This window comes from Ursus americanus, chromosome 11 (genome assembly GCF_024610735.1).
Source record: "Ursus americanus isolate L20-20 chromosome 11, mUrsAme1.1.p, whole genome shotgun sequence".
Taxonomy (NCBI): domain Eukaryota; kingdom Metazoa; phylum Chordata; class Mammalia; order Carnivora; family Ursidae; genus Ursus; species Ursus americanus.
In genome coordinates, this window is record NC_142137.1 from 51,524,650 (window position 1) to 51,537,686 (window position 13,037).

At 37.4% G+C, this 13,037-nt stretch overlaps 1 protein-coding gene across 1 annotated transcript in view; it reads right to left on the reverse strand.

The window, feature by feature from the left end:
- The window catches only part of TXLNB (taxilin beta), a 43,490-nt gene extending 41,277 nt beyond the window's left edge, over window positions 1-2,213 (reverse strand). Inside the window, exon 1 of the mRNA XM_045814730.2 lies at window positions 2,055-2,213. The gene's annotated coding sequence lies outside the window, so the exon portion shown is untranslated. The remainder of the gene's footprint in view (window positions 1-2,054) is intronic.
- Window positions 2,214-13,037: the final 10,824 nt, after the last annotated feature.

Consider the following 13,037-nt stretch of genomic DNA (forward strand, 5'->3'; position numbering starts at 1 on the left):
TAAATTCCAGTATAAATTCTATGATTGACATTAATGGAGTAATTCAAGATATTGTTTTTTCATGTTATATTTGTCATATTGCTTAAGCCAACTTGTGTTATCATTCTCTTACATTATTCTATGTAGACTCACAGTCATTGAAAGTAGGTGGATGTCTATATTTAAAATGTTAAAAGTGGTGTTATTTTCTTTTTCGAAGTTAAAACATTTAATCCAAGAGCTACTGAACTTACTAAAATCACTCATAACAAAAGCAGTCCTAAACTCTATTTTAATCCGTAAGTGAAGATTTGATAAATATGAGTACATTGATATAAATGTATTATTATACCACATACAGAAAATACTTTCTTGCTTTTTTGGTATTTTCCTTTTTCTCAGATGAGCAACACATAATTATCCATCAGCAAAATGCATATTCTGAGGTTCAAACTAGCTTAATTTTTGGGATAAAATGTAGAATGGAGGAAAGTACAAATTAACCAACAAACTAATTTGGAACCATGGTATTGGTCATAATAATAATTTCTTGAATTTCTATAATACTTTTTTGTTCCAATATAAAAACTGACTTTCTTTTTTGGGAAAAACAAAAATAGATTACAACTCTTTTTTTCTCAGTCAAGAAGCTCTAGGGTAACTTTGTAATTTTTAAGAAATAGCAATGTTAAATGAATAGGGAGGGAATGAACTTGGGAAATAATCCACATATAATATGGCCTCTTTGGAAATAGGGGCTGAAGTACAAGCTGAGTCAAAGAATTCCAGGATTTCTGGCTCTCTCCATTTCTCCGGTTGCAGTAGAGTTGACTTAGGCCTTTGAGTGATGGTGCATTTTATTTGTAAATGGGATCTCATGGTGGTGCTTCTAATTAACAGTGTAAAAATATGACCTGGTTCTCATAATGCACGGGTTTTGCTGTCGTGGTGACAGGAGAGGAGAAACAAAAACACACTGTTCCATGCACTACACAGCTTCCTCCTCTTGTTCTCAGGGCAGAGGAGGTCAGGTGCTGGGACCCCAACAAGAACGGAAAAGTCAACCTACAGCCTCTGCCACCCACTGATGGCCCTCATCAAGTACTCATTCACTTCGAAAGTACCTTTTTCTCTTACCCACTTTAATGCACAAACTTTATTATCAAATGATGCTGTAAACAGCCTTGTTGTTTTCATCACTGGCATTTCTTTAACCTGACCCCTACTTGTTGGGCACCCTCCTCTATATATAACTTATGCCTCCCCTAAACTCGCAGAAAGATACATGGCACCTGCTGTCCAGCCAGAAGTTATTTTAAGCTCTTCTAAAAGGAGCCATGGCATTTAGCACAACTTCTTTGAAAATCAAGGGAAGAGAATCCTTTTAAAATCAAAACTAAAAGCAGTAAACATGCACTGGCTTAAATACATATGTGGGTTTTGAAGTGTTAGGGAGGCTTCTGAGGGTGGAATAAAATTTAAAGTAAGCCGCAACTTCAAAGCAATGAATTTGAAACTGACTTTTCACAGGAGTTTTAGTATGGTTAGTCTCAATGCAGAAGTTGGGTTGTATTTGATTTATTCTTCATTCCTCAGAGGCCACAGCCATTGATGTTTTTAATATTAATTCAATGGATATCCTTTAAGCTCCTAGCCCACAATTTACTTTAAAAGAGAATAACTGAGTCATTGTAAACCACAAGACAACTCAATTCCTAAAAGTAGCCTCAAGATAAATCAACAAGAGGGGAAAAAAAAAAAGTCAAAGAACTCTGCTACTTTTAAATTGTTCCTTTCCATATGAATTAATTGACAGGAGAAATTATTTCCAAATTGTCTTAATACACTTTATTGCCTTTTTTTTTTGCTTTGCTCCTCTGAGAATTTTTCACTTGTACTGGGAGTCCTGCAGATTATCACACACATCCCTTCCTGAGTAGCACATTTCATTTATAAATAAAACAATGGAAAGTTCTTCCACAGTTCACAGCAATCTCAAAGTTGCAAGTTTCAAACACCACAAACCGCACCCTACAACTTCTCACAGGGCATGGGGGAGCATTTGTCGCACTTACCAGAAGACAAGGAGCTAAGCAGAAAGAGAAGGAGAGGGAAGAGGCTGCAAAAAGCTAGTCAGAGGAACGGCGGCAGCAGGAGACAGGCAGGCAGCTGTGTTCTTACAGGGGAGAGAGAAACCACACGCGCACACACACACACACACACACACACACACAGGCACCCAGGCGGCAGGAGAGCAGGGAGGGGGTGGGGAGGGAAAGGAACAGTGTATGACACAGCAAGAGAGAAAAACACCCAAGTTTCAGTAGCTGTCTCCTGGGCAAGTGTCTGAGGAAAGAGAAACAGCTGGTAGATCTTAGCAGACTCTCCATGTTTTACCCTTTAAAAAATTTAAACTCTCACTATAGGCCTCTCTGTTAGTGCAGTTTTTCACCGTTGTTCTTTTGGGCAGAGATCATATTTTCTTATTTCTTAGTTTATTTCCAGTGTGGTCCATGATTCATCTTTTTTTTCCCCCTTCTTATGCTAGTCTAATTAGTGTGAGATTTCTCATAGGAATCATGGGGGGAAAATCCAATGGCATAACAAAAAGGAGGTGGGAGAACTACTTGAATTCTGATGTCATTGGTTTGTTTGTAAAATGGGAAATACGAATGAAGGTGGCTGTCTTGGCACTGGGTTTGGTGGCATCTTCACGGACATGGTAATTGGCGTAATTGGCCTCAGAGCCCATATCTTGAGCATGTCACCACCTTCACATCTCAGATAAGCCCTTGGGGAGGCGGTCACTTTTTCTTCCTGAGTTGCGGCCTTTTCCACCAGCTGCTTTTCCAAAATTTTCCACCCTTCTTACGTCTTCAACTTGCTCCATTATTAATCCTCCTCAGAAAAAGAACCCTCTCTTTATTCACCATAAAATGCTTCTTTCTCTTACCTTACGTCCATGCCCTTTTCCTTCTGTTTCTAGAAAACGTGTTCCCACACATTTCCAAGACAGGTTTCTCATCAAAGTTCGTGCTCTTGGGACTGGCTGGGCATGATGACACTCATTGTGGTATGCAGAATAGTGCCACCAGAGAGACGTCCACATCCTAATCCAAGGAACCCGTGACATGTTACTTTACAAGATGAAAGAGACATTGAGACTTTGCATATGTGATTAAATTAATGATCTAGAGATGGGGGATTATCCACAATTATCTGGGTGGGCCCTGTGTAATCACAAGGGTCCTTAAAAATAAAAGAGGGAAGCAGGAGGGTCAGAGTCAGAAAAGGACTCAAAAAGAGGTCAGAATGATGTGGGGCCACAAACCAAGGGATTTGGGAAACTTCTAGAAGCTGGGAAAGGCATGGAAGTGGAGTATTCTCTAGATCCTCCGGAAGGAATGCAATTCTGCTGACACCTGATTTTAGCTCAAGGAAATTCATTGTGGAGTTCTTACCACCAAAATTGTAAAATAATAAATTTGTGTTGTTTTAAAGCTACTAGATTCATGATAAATTGTTACAGTAGTAAAGGAAAACTAAAATATTCTGCCCCCAAACATTTTCTCATACCTTTCTCTGAGTTCAGGGGAGGCATAAGTTATATATAGTTTGTTCCCAACAAATGAGGGTCATGATAAAGAAATTCCAGTAATGAAGACACTAGGCTCTTTGCTGCATCATTTGATGATAAAGTTGGTGAACTAAAATGGGTTAGAGAAAAAGTACTTCTTCCTAAATGAATGTGTCCTTGGTGAGGGCCACCGATGGCATACTGGACTGCATTAAACTGACATAGTTAGAACTCTCAGTGAATACAAAAGGTAAGTCAGTTCTTCTCAAATTTAAGTAATGTATGTATTCTTTTAACAGAATAATTTAAAGTTGAAATTAAAAAAAAGAACTTACCATGATTGAAATAAGTTATTATAAATATATATTATTTTAAAAACCCTAAGAAATGAATAAGTACAATTCAAATGAACAACATTACTTTTATGTGGCAGATAATATTTTGCTGAACCCAAATTGCTACTTGCAACATGAATATGGTACTGCCTCCTGGTCCTATTGAGTTTATGACATTCTTCTAGAGTATACCTTATGAAATGACTCCATTTTTTCAACACTTGGTCCATCCAAATGATTACATACCTGCCATAATTTCAACTGCACTTCCTCTGATACTGATGTATCATTGATAGCTCTTTCTTATTTTCTTGCAATTATTAAAGTAGTACTACTTGCATACCCCCACCTGACCATAACCCTAACGTTAATCCTAGATCTGAGAAAAATAAAAAGAATGGAATATTACTCAGCCATCAAGAAGAAATGAAATCTTGCTATTTGCAATGACATGAATGGAGCTAGAGTGTATTCTACTACATGAAATAAGTCAGTCTGAGAAAGATAAATACCATATGACTTCACTCATATGTGGAATTTATGAAATAAAACACATGAACAAAGTGGGGGAAAGGAAAGGAAAAGAGAGGCAAACCAAGAAACAGACTCTTAACTGTAGAAAACAAACTGATGGTTACCAGAGGGGAGGCGAGTGGGGGAATGGGTTAAATAAGTGATGGGGATCAAAGAGGGCACTTGCAATGAGCAAGGGTGTTGTATGGAAGTGCTGAATAACAATATTATACACCTGAAACTAACATTACACTGTATGTTAACTAACTGGAATTGAAATTAAAACTAAAAAAAAAGTAGTGCTACTTTGAGCTAAGTTGATAGATATACACATGATAGTGATGGCACCAAATGACAGTTATCCAGGTGATCCAGAATAAGCTTATACATTTTCAAATGTTATTGAAATGAATACAAACACACAAACTTGTAGCTCTCTAGAATCCATCTGTAGCCTGGTAGAGGCCCAAAGAACTAGGAATGTAAATAAAACAAATTAATAATAGTAGTATTTCATTTATTTATTTGTTTGTTTTATTATTTATTTAAAGATTTGTTTATTTTTGTGAAAGAGAGAGAGGAAGCAGGTGGGGGGGGGGGCAGAGGGAGAGAGAGAATCTAAGCAGGCTCCGTGAGCGCAGAGCCTGACACAGGGCTTGATGTCACAATACTGAAATCATAACCTGAGCCAAAAGTCAAGAGTCTGATACTTAATTGACTGAGCCACCCAGGTGCCCCAGAACTCAGTGATTTTATAAAATAAACCTTTGTTCTATTAAAAGGAATTTTTTGGAAAATAACATTTTAATTTTTATGCAAATGTTATAAGAAAATAGAAAGTCTAATTTCTAATGCCAATACGAAAAAGTTTATCACAAGAAACAATAATCCCTTGTACCCCTCTCCACTCTGTTCCTCCAACCTTGTCATGATCCCCAGGGTTAATAATATTAAACTATGGCAGATATTTCTTCTGTGGTTTACTTTTTCATTTATAAATAAGATGCCTAGATTTCTGCCTGTCAACTCATCAGTTTTTGACATTATCTATTGTCTTCCCATAATAATAAAGATTTCAGTTATACCCCCCTTTTCCTCATTTTCTTCATAAAATGTAACTCATTTTAATTAATATTCTATATTTTCATTATTGAAAAAAGGTTCACTGCTAAATTGGGTAAAGCAGTGGGTAAAAGAATGGGTAATTCCATTCTTTTGTAAGTTTTTGTTTTTCATGGAGTTAATGATTACCTTTTCATTCGTTGAGTATTGAGAGTACTCTGTTTTCCCAAACTGCACAAAAGTTCTGGAAATGCCTTGCTATGCAATTTTCCCCAAGGTAAAATCTCTCAGATAATTTATACATTCTAGTATGTTCTTGGAGATATCACCCCCATATACAAACATCCCCAGAGACTTGACTTCCTGCCACAGTCTGGTTTGGTTACTTTCTCAGCCTGCTGCACAGCTGTGGTCCTAGCACTTCCCCTGATATCATCCTGGGAATTCCCTTTATCTCTCTCTTGTTTCCTGATTCCCATTCTTCCTCTTTCTTGGTGTACTTCCTCATTTTGTGAAACATATTGTATGCTGGCTTTCTGAGAAAGAACTTATGGGGGACTTTGTATGTCTCAAATGCCTTTTTTGCTACCCTTATACTTACTTGATTGCTTGGCTAGATGTAAACTGTTTTACAAAATGTAAAAAGCTTTTTTGATAAAACTTTTTTACATATCTATTGAATTTTTAAAGGCATTATTCCCTTGTCTTTTAGATTTCCTTTTTTTCCCCTTAAAAGTGGAAAGCCATTTTTATTTTTTTTTGATTTATTTTATTTTATTTTATTTTATTTTATTTTATTTTATTTTATTTTATTTATTTGACAGAGAGATAGACAGCCAGCAAGAGAGGGAACACAAGCAGGGGGAGTGGGAGAGGAAGAAGGAGGCTCTCAGTGGAGCAGGGAGCCCGATGCAGGGCTTAATCCCTGGACCCTGGGATCACACCCTGAGCTGAAGGCAGACGCTTAACGACTGAGCCACCCAGGCGCCCCACCATTTTTATTCTTGATCTCTTGTATGATGCTCCCCCCCACCATTATGGAACCTTTAGAGTCTTCTCTTTATCGCTTATATTCTGATGTTTCACAATGATAAAATTTGATGTGCATCTTTTTTCATTTATTGTGTTGGATGCTTAATGGATTTTTAAATCTAGAGACTTATGGCTTTAAATTCCTTCTTCCTTCATCATTGTTACTCACCTTCTTCCTCCTCTGGGCCTCATATCCCTGAATGCAGAGTCTTTCTGGTTAAGCTTCCCCAGAGAACACTCCTTAGGTGTCCTGAAAGGGTAGAGACAGGTTACTTTACTTTGTGAGGTGGGATTGGGGACCCATGGGCTTGACTGTTCATTCCCTTAATTAAAAATCAAAACCTAAAACCCAACAAAACAAAACAAAAAAACAAAACAAACAAAAAACAGTGCTACTACTACTTTTGATAGTATCTCTATTTGCTGAGTATTAACCTCAAATTCTTTAGTCTTTTCAAAGTCTACCAGGAAAATTAATGTTGCTTCTAACTTTCCTGCTGCCTTTCCCTCAGCTCACTAACCCATTTCTGTCAAGCATTCTTTTTCTGTTCGATTATTTACTATTATGTCTTTTGCTCTAGTCCTTATTCATTATGGTTTGGGGTTTATAGATTCAATTTTTCTGGTTGCATTGAAGTTATAAGTTTCTACTTCTTGTTCTTGTTTGCTATAGACTTTTAGAGGAAAAAGAGATCAGAAAGATTTTTTACAATGCCATCTTGGAGTCGGGAAGATTTGTTTAACCATCACAGTGGTCCACAATGAAATGATATATCAGCCAAAATCAGAAGCTTGAATACCAGAAGTATCACAGAGCCTTGGTTGTTCTTTCTTTTAGAGATACTGAAGAAGAAATTTCTGCATGGGGTGGGGGGCGAATTAGATTAAATGACTCACTTAAGACCTTTATCAAATATGAGTTTATTCTATACTTTTTTACTGTGGATTTAAGGGAAGCAGAAATCATGTAATAATTAAGATTGTAAGTCTGAAAATCAGGCAGCTTGCATATGAATTTCAGATCTGTCTTTTACTTAGATTATTTAATTTATTTATTTTAAGTAGGTTCCATGCCCAATGTGGGGCTTGAACCCACAACCCTAAGATCAACAGTTGCATGCTCTTCTGACTGTGCACCCTTAGACTATATTTTAACTTCTTCAGCTTCAATTTCCTTCTCTGAAAATGGGACTCCCTATTTTATATGACTGTTATGAGACTAATGTAGTAAATGTGGTCTATATAATGTACACATAATCTATGTTAATTCATTCCAATAATGACATGTTGAAGTGAAGCCTGTGAAATGGAAATTAATATTTTCTATACTTTTTGAAATTGTTGCTGCCTAGAAGCAAGGTTAAGTCTGAGAATCTATTGTATTATATCTTGGTCATCGTATATACTTGACCTGGATTAGATTGGCGTGGGGTGAGGAGCACATCTTTGTAAATTCTGTTCCTACTCATCAGCAACACCTCTGTGTTTCTGGAAAAGAGGAAAATGTAGGATTGTGGCCAAGCAGAAATTATTTGCAATTAGTCTAAATGCAAAAACCCACGCAGCAAGTTACAGTGTTCAATTCTTATGGTGATTCCTCTTTAATTTGTACTTGATGTGTACTGTTGGTCTCCAGAAGTGAAAATTGTGTTTCATATCCTGTGAAAAAACTTTGGTTTTATTACTTCTAAGCAAGAATTAACCAAACAAGGATTGTCTCTAGAAAGGGCAATGTGAACTAGCTTTCATGAATAAAATAAATCATTTGAAATTTGCATAAATATTGGGTGCTACACTTGTGCTTGGAAAGAGCTCCACTTCTTAAGTGGCCTTATTTGATTACACTTAATTTTTTTTCATGATAATAATTTAATCATGAATTTCTTCTTATAAATAATGCAGATGCATTTTAGAGTAAGCTTCTTTACATCAATTCTCTGTTTAATCTGAATTAAGATTTTGCTGCATGTACTGTACAAGGGAGATTTGGCTTGTGTCAGTATTTTGTCCAAGGAAGGTCAGAATAAAGTCTGTCACATTGTATAGTATTGAATCTCTCATCTTTGAAAAGCCCCTCCTTACTGCATTGTTGAATGTAGTAGAGATTGGGGAGCATGGGACTGTGTGTTGCCTTGTTCATTTAGAATGTGTCCACTGAGGGTAGAGCTGAGTTTTAATGGCTGCCAGGGGCTGCAGCAATGACATTTTCCTGAAACAGGCTTTACCATTCCAACCTCTGAGTGCCTACAAGGGGGCTTGAAGGCTGCATGGTTGAAGCATGGAGACATTTTCCCCCAGTCCTGTCTAAAGCATGTGTCATCAGCAATTTGCCCAGCAGAGTTCCAGGATGTTCCTAGGGTAAGGGTTTGCTTATTGCTACAGACAAGCAGGAAAATCCTGCTGACGTGTGAATATTCATAACATAACTCTGGGGACAGAATCTCCTGAACTCCAGGGGCATCGTAACTTTTGGTGTCCCACTTCCTCTGGCTCATGTTTCCTACAGAAAACTTGGGATATACATCCCATTTGAAAGAACTGTAGTCACAAAATTAATGGCAACAAGAACGCAATGATGCAGATTGAAAATGCCAGTTGCTGATGGTCCCAACTTCGAGGTTGCCAACCCATGGTTTTGGACTGTGACTCCCTGTCAGGTAGATCCCCCGCCTCCCAACTCTTCCCTTCTTCTCGTTCCTTCTTGTTCTGGGATTTGATGACTACTGTGACATCTGTAGAATCTTGGCAAGAGAAGGGACCTCACAGATCATCTTACCATGTCCCTTGGACTCAGGGGTTTTGTCCAGAACCACCCTGACCGACCATTAGGTAGATGACATATGGCAAGAAAAAAAAAAAAAATCATCAGCCCTTCCTAATAAGACAGCACTACTTGTCAAGTGTTAAAAAAGGAATAAAGTCTTCCAAAATGACAGATCCATGGTGTTTTACCCTAAGCAATTGTGTCTCTTTTCAAAGGTTTGACAAAGGCTTCTCTTTCAAAAACACTTTTTTGAGGTTCAGTAACTAATGACTACAAGGTTCATTTTTCTTTTCTCTGTTTAGTATCAAAGGTTCTTTTGATTACCTTCTGTGAGGGTCATGAGTTCTTCTTTCCCCTACCTGAGTGTCATGAGGCCCCTTTTCCCCCGCTGATCACAGAGCAATTCTCAGAAAGGGTCTAAGGTTGAACTCGTGTTTAAGAAAAGCCTGTCATTTTGATGTGTCAAAAAACGGGTGTGGTGGTCACCTAGTTACAAGCTGGTGGGTTCTCTTCTCCTTCCTTCTTGCAGTGTAGTTCTTATCAGAGAGTTTGGACCTATTTTTAAATACTAAGTATGTGGCCTTTTCCTCCACAATAATTTGATACAGTTTGGATAGGATCTAGAACAACACAGACCCTGAGAATGGCAGGTGGGGTGAGTGGAATAAGACTGAGTGAGCAAATGCTTAGACCACTGACACCTTTTTATCCTCCTTATTACATCTCCTCCTTATGTCCCCTTTGTGGTGTGGGATGCCCAGGCATTGTTGTTTTGGAGACAGATCATTAACTGAGTTTGTCTATCTGCCTATCTAATCTTTAAGAGCTTTTCCAGCTCTTAATAATCTTTTATGTGACTGGTTGTTTCTAGACTAGATTCATTTACCATTTGTTTTCCTTAGTTCAATTTCAAGGGCTGGGGAAGAAGCACCTCACTTCTTCTATTCCTCTTTAAATCATTTAGTGGACCACATTCTGTATCCATTCGGAAGTGAATTTATCAGTAATGGTGCCAAACTGTAGTTGGATCCTGTCAGAGCTGGCTTGTTGTTTAACTCCAGGGGTCATCAATGAAACAAAATAAAGGGTTCCTCCAGCTTTGTTCATCGTGGTGGTCCTAGGTTCAACCTGGACTGTGGCCAGATGGAATCATGGTATCTGGGAAGGACAAATTCCTACTTGCCTTTCTTATAGGTACCCAAAAGAGTTTTGCAAAATATTTAAAACATGAAGGGGGGACACCTGAGTGGCTTAATCAGTTGAGTGTCTGACTCTTGATCTCAGGTCTTGATCTCAAGGTTGTGAATTCAAGCCCCACATTGGGTGTGGAGCGTACTTAAAAAAATAAAGATAAAAATAAATTAACAAATAAATAAAAACATGGAGGACAAATGCAAGGGAATCATCTTGGGTATCTGCATAGTGCCCCCAAGGGCCAAAGATAATATCTTTTAGCACTTTATAGGGAAAAATGTCAACTATTACTAAAAAGTAGTGATAGCCGACTGTTGGGGATGTCAGTGCCCCTGTCAACCTCTGCAATCTCTATTGTTGTTCTTTGCCCCCATCTACCTTCCTATGACATCCCACAAACCATCATATATCCCTCCTCTACGGATGCTGGGAAGTCTTCCATAAATTGTCTAGAAATAAGAAGAAACTGCTGAGGCATGATCACTACCTCCCCATATTAGAAGAGGACAACCTAACACTATTGGGTTTGGGTCCTCACCAAAAGAAGTACTGTCCTGCAGTGTCCCACACTGAATGGGACAAAGGGCCCTCACCAGAAGAAATCTCTTTCCAGAAATCAATGCTTGAACACTGCCTGAACACTGCCTGAAAATGAAACAAAACAGGCTACTGACATAACTTTTCAAAATTCAAAATTTAAAATCCAGAGATCTTAGAATCTAAAGAATGAGTCTTTTGGAAGGAGGCAAAAATGAGCCAACAATTTTTTTTAAAGACTTTATTTATTTGAGAGAACGAGAGAAAGAGAGAGTGGGCATAAGTCAGGGGGAAGGGCAGAGGGAGAGGTAGAAGCAGACTGTCTGCTAAGCAGTGAACCCGAGGACACAGGGCTCAATCCCAGGGCCCTGAGATCATAACCTGAGCCAAAGGCAGGCTCTTTACCACCTAATTGCTTAACAGACTGAGCCACCCAGATGCCCCAACAAGCCAAAATTAAAAAAAAAAACATACATTTAATGGAAATGATGAAGCTTTATTGGTCAAAAACGTGTATGAAGAATTTGTATTTGACTATTTTGTTTGAATGGAGTTATATGTATTTACCTAAAAAATAGGATTACAACAGAAATGTATTTGGTGAAGTTAAATATTATATGAATTAAGCTGCTTCAAATGAATATTTTTTATGTCATAGATTTAAGTTCAAAAAGAAACATTTGACTTTGTGCTAGTAAGAAAAAATAAGGCCAAGGAAGAGATAGGAACCTTGGGCCTGAGTCAAGTTTTGAGAGGGGGGGGAAAAGTGACCATTTGAAATCTGTCCTAATAGCAAAAACCCCAGTTCCAGAAAGATAAGGGTTGAATAACAGCAACAACAAAAACATAATCTGGTGGGTTTTCTATACTACTTATTCCCAAATTGGGTAATTCTGTATTAAAAACCGGTTAATTTTTTTTTTTGTACTCAAATCTGTTTAATCTTTTCTATTAGTTTCTAGGGTTTTTTTTAATAATAATTTTTTGTTATGTTAGTCACCATACAGTATATCCTTAGTTTTTGATGTAGTGATGTAAAAATCGGTTAAATTTTGAAGTGTAATCATACCTATATTGTATAATGAAACTGGAGAATTTAATGTATTTTTGTGTTTTTCTCTGTAAGGTTAAGTGACACAAAATTAGATTTCTGCATAAAAACAAGTGAAAGTATACAATTATGTCAGGTAAATGTATATAATATTTCTATCAAACTGTCTTATTTTGATACATTCTGCTTATTTTCTGATATCCTAAAGTCGTTTTTGGAAGCTTGAATTCATAACATATTAAATAATGGATACTTTTATTTACTCAAAGGCCCCTGAGAAACTCAAGTTCTATGTCATCTGTAATTAAAGACATATGTGTTTTTGGTAAATGAAAATTTATCAGATGATACATTCAAAATACATGAATTTTTGATCATAGGTCAAAGGAGAGACTTTGTGCCTAAACCTCAAAAACCCAAATTTACTTGTAATGTAATTTGCACACAAAATCTTCCCTTGATCTCCCTACAGAAAATTAAACACTTTCACCTGACCTGGCCCTGGATGAAAGTGGAACTGGGAGAATCAGTTGGATTCATAAAATGCAAATAAAACATTTCGCGATATGTTAGGTTGCTAAGGAAGTGAGGAAACTGTACACGGTATACAGAAGGATGTGCTTGCTGCTCAGGAAAAAGAGTAAGATACATTTAAAGAGTATTGGGGAAAGGCAAAATTTAGGAGAGCTAACATTTAATTAAATGTGTGAAATAGAAATTACTAGAAATTAAGAGGACTAAGAAGAATCAATTTGCCCAGCATGCACTTAGATAAATGAATTTAAATTTTAATTGCTCAGTAAGTTGTAGTGGACCACAAGTTAAAACTCTTCCTATCCTCCCAGAGTGGACAGGGCTAGTTCTTGGCCTCTCTTCCAAAGCTGAATATTGGCACCAAGAAAGGAGTAGTGACCCAAAGCCTCCACTTCCTGTGACACAGAATTGGCAGCTGTGAGGATGCCAAAGATTTCAGACTCAAAACCAGTTGAAACA